Below are 5,000 nucleotides of genomic sequence, written 5' to 3' on the forward strand. Positions count from 1 at the left end.
CTCCTTGTTGGCAACCAACTATAACCAGTGGTGATGATATTGAGCGAAGCAGAAGGAAATTCCATGCGTTTAATTTAGTTAAGTATAATTTTTACACCGCTCTAGCCAACTGAACATCCGTGGCCAATCTTTGACGTTTTATATTATAGCATTGTAGTACATTTTCAGCATTCCAAATTGAGGATATACCCTGGGTGCAAGCGAAACATTACGTAACTGCCCCGTAGAGTTCACCCGTGATACTTGTTACACGAGTTATCACACGAAGTTAGTTACGCTAACGCGAGCTCTTATGCAAACACAAACAGACATACAAACGTGGATATATATGTATATAAATAAATAAACACACACATACATACATATATATACATATGTCTATATATATTGATATAGATATGTATATATATATATGTATATATTATATGTATGTATAGACATGTATATATATATATATATATATATATATATATATATATATTTACACACACGCACACACATATATGTATATATATATGTATATATATATGTATATATGTATATGTATATGTACACACACACACACACACACACACACACACACAACACACACATATATATATATATATATATATATATATATATATATATGTGTGTGTGTGTGTGTGTGTGTGTGTGTGTGTGTGTGTGTGTGTGTATGTACATATATATATATATATATATATATATATATATATGTGTATATATATATATTTATGTATGTATATATGCAAGTGTGTGTGTGGGATATAAGTACATCCACTATGTGTGTATATATATGCATATATATTTATATATATGCATACACCAATTTATAGATAGATAGATATAGACTTATAGATACATATATACACACTTACATATATGTACATTATTGTATATACGTGTGTGTGTGTGTGTGTGTGTGTGTGTGTGTGTGTGTGTGTGTGTGTGTGTGTGTGTGTGTGTGTGCGCGCGAGTGTGTGTGTGTGTGTGTGTGTGTGTGTGTGTGTGTGTGTGTGTGCGCGCGCGTGTATGTGTGTGTGTGTGTGTGTGCATATATATATGTATATATATTTATAAATATGCGTATGTATATGCATATGTATGTATGTATGTATGTATGTATGTATGTATGCATGTATGTCTGTCTGTCTGTCTGGCTGTATGTATGTATGTATGTATGTATGTATGTATGTATGTATGTATGTATGTATGTATGTGAAAATGTATGTATGTATGTATTTCTGTGTGTACGCATGCATATATGTATGTATGTATGATTATGTAATCACGCTAACACTTTCTGGTAAGTAATGGATTTTATATTTTTTATATATCCCTTTATAATTCAGTGAATGCCAGTGAAACTTTTTTTGCGTTAATGCTGCAGATATGAATTTGATTACTGCTGAAATGAGTGTGAATGCTGAGACACAATACCTAAACATATTTTAAAAAAATAACTCGAGGTCGAGAGGGATCTAGAATGCGGCGAGGTGATACAAGGACTTTAAAGTGAGATAGGTGTGCGGGTAATAATAAACACGTGTGGAACGATACGTTTTCCATAATACGGTATTAACCACATTGTATGGTAAGCCTACTACTAACAACGAATTGATAATAATATGTTACGAAAGAACAATATAACCATGATAACTTACTTATATTTATACTAGTTTACCCAAAATATTTTATCGTTTTCTATGATCAATCGTTTTTCCATCGGGGTCACAAATCCGTTCATCGCAAAATATATACCATGAAGAGCACATTCTGCCATCAGAAATATCTCTCGGATAAGAAGTAACTCAATTCGCATCCAAATTGGCGATGTTTGGCAAGAAATAAGGTCAAATCAGCAGAGTCTGCCCCTCGAACTACTTTGTTTACGAGTGGACGCGGAAGGTTCTGTCAGTGGGGCGTCCTGCGGCTTCAGGTGAGAGAAGACGATTGATCAAAGTTGAAAATTGACTTAAAATTGACTTGCAACAGCGTCTGCAACGACCATTCAACATTTCCTCCAACACAGATAATATAGGTAAGTACATGTAAGGTTAAGGAGGCGTAATGTCGCGTTTTTCCTTGCGTAAATTAAGAGAAGAGTAGGAAATCCCTTGGCTGGAGCCTTAGTAAGGTTTCATTATGGATTCAATATCTCGTATTTGTTATTTGTTTTCCTCCCACGCTGTCATTAATGCCAAAGGTGAATTAATTAAGACGATTCAGTTTTGTAGCGTCGGTTATCAGAGAGATATGCTCCATAACGGACGGGAGTGATATCTGAAGGAAGAGATAACATGGTATCAAGTCTGGTACATGAATGCGTATCGTTGCCAATGTTGTTAATTTTCTTTATTTATTTCGGGTATTTACTGATTCATTTATTCATTTGCGTAATTCAGAAAGGATGAAGCACTCCATGGTGTGCTTATCGGTCGGGACATTAGCGTGTGAATACCTGTATGAATATGGATTTCCTTGATGCTTTTTTGTGTACATTTTACTTCATACCAGTCAAATGTGTCAAAAATAATGTAGTGTTTGTTTTATTTTTTAAAAGCAATAGCAGGAGAAACTACATATTAAGTTCATATCAAATTAGATCTAGTAATATATGTGAAATTATTAAGCAAGGGTATGTTTATTTTGGTGATAAATATTATACAATATATGGAACTCAGTCTGAATTCAAAGAAATGTAATAAAATAAAAATATTCTGCTTCATGGCCATTGCATTAGTTTTGAAATAATTGGTAAATCCTCTTGTTGATATTTCATATATAATCTATCACATATATTAATCTGATAAACACAGATTGTTTGTTGATTGTTGTTTACATTATTGTATTTGATTTTCCTGTTGATTGCGGCAGTCATTAGGTTTTAATTGTCTTTCCTTATTTGATTGATTGAAGTTTATTGTGTTTATGTTCCTTAATTAGTCAGATAACTTTGTTGTTGGTTTGATAATTTTGACTGTCTTAATTGGTTTACATGGAGCCATTGTATTGATAATAGTTTTGTTAGAATTCCACTATTCTTTTATTACGTGAAAGGTTTATATATTTATATATGTATATATATAAAGTATATATATATATTTATGAATATATATATATATATATATATATATATATACAATATATATATATATATATAATATATATATATTATATATATATAATATATAATATATTATATGTAGTATATTTATATACATATATATATATATATATATATATATATATATATGTGTGTATATATGTATATATGTATATATATGTATATATATGTATATATATGTATATATATGTATATATATGTATATATATGTATATATATGTATATATATATATATATATATATATATATATATATATATATATATATACACACATACATACATACACATATACATACATACACATATATACAGATATATATATATATATATATGATATATATAATTATATAATATATATAATATATATAATATATAATATATATAATATATATAATGTATAATATATATATATATATATGTATATACACACACACACACACACACACACACACACACACACACACACACACACACACACACACACACACACACACACACACACACACACACACACACACACACACACACACACACACACACACACACACGTACACGTACACATACACATACACATACACATACACATACACATACACATACACATACACATACACACACACACACACACACACACACACACACACACACACACATTTTTTTTATTGTAGTTGAGGTTTTGGGTGTTTATTTTTAATAGTGTTTAAGAGATTTTAGGCACTAAACACAAAAAGAAATACAGTCAAATCAGATTCGTCTGTAAGCACTCAATTAAATTTGTAACAAATTAGAGAATTAATAAAAAAAATCTGTTTACTTGGGAATGGAGAGTTCAACCTCCTTATGAAACAAAACACAAGCAGAAATGTTTTCATTGAAGTGTAGAATCTTCCGCAAATGGAAAAAAAAAAGAGTCCTTTGTATGCATGTGTGTGCAGACATGCATGTGCACTCATACATATATATAGATATAATGTGTGTATGTGCATACATATTTATTTTTGTATGTATGTATGAATTTATATGCGTATACATGTGTATATAGGTACTGCATATATATTGAAAGTGATATGGTGAAGAATTTTTTTCTGACCAATACTCTTTAGTAAAAATTTGAGTCCAAAACCTTGATGTTGTTTTGAACTGTAACTTAGCAATGATAAAGAATGTTTATCTTTTTAGATGTATGTACATGTACAGTATGTGAAATTTTACATTTTCTAAAGATAAATAATCTTTGAGGCACAGATAGGCATTAAATGGTATATACAGTATGTGAAGGAACAGAATGGATTTCTTTACTTGTTCTTCTCAGCAGTGACTTTGAATTCTAAATTTTCTTTTTGCTTGATATCTGTATGGCTGGTATGATATCTGGGTTATACAACTTTGAAGAGCCATCCTAGGCGTGATAAGATAAGCTTTTATTATAGAGGGGATAAATAAGACTAGACCATCGATTCTGTTACATAAACGAAAGCTGATTATATACAGTTTTTGGTAATTTTAACCAAATTTTTCAGATTTGAGAAGCTTAGCAACATAGATTGTAGAGCTTTGTTTCCTTTGATGGAAGGATTATGTTATTTTTACATTTGCATATACATTTATATGTGTGCTCAAATGCATGGACACACATACACCCTCTCACACTTTTTTTGAACCCATGTAATAATATTTTGATCTAAAAACAAACTTGCACTGCTGACTTCCTCTTGTATTGTAGGGTACATTTGAAGTATATGTGATACTGTAAAGCCTCCCATTGTTTCTTGGCTTCCAGAAACTGTAGATTTTGTCTTTTGGTTTGATTTCACAACAAATGTTTATGCTTGTCTTGAGAATTGAATTTTATCTCTGGCTTAACTCATTGAG

This window comes from Penaeus chinensis, chromosome 43, assembly GCF_019202785.1.
Source record: "Penaeus chinensis breed Huanghai No. 1 chromosome 43, ASM1920278v2, whole genome shotgun sequence".
NCBI lineage: Eukaryota > Metazoa > Arthropoda > Malacostraca > Decapoda > Penaeidae > Penaeus > Penaeus chinensis.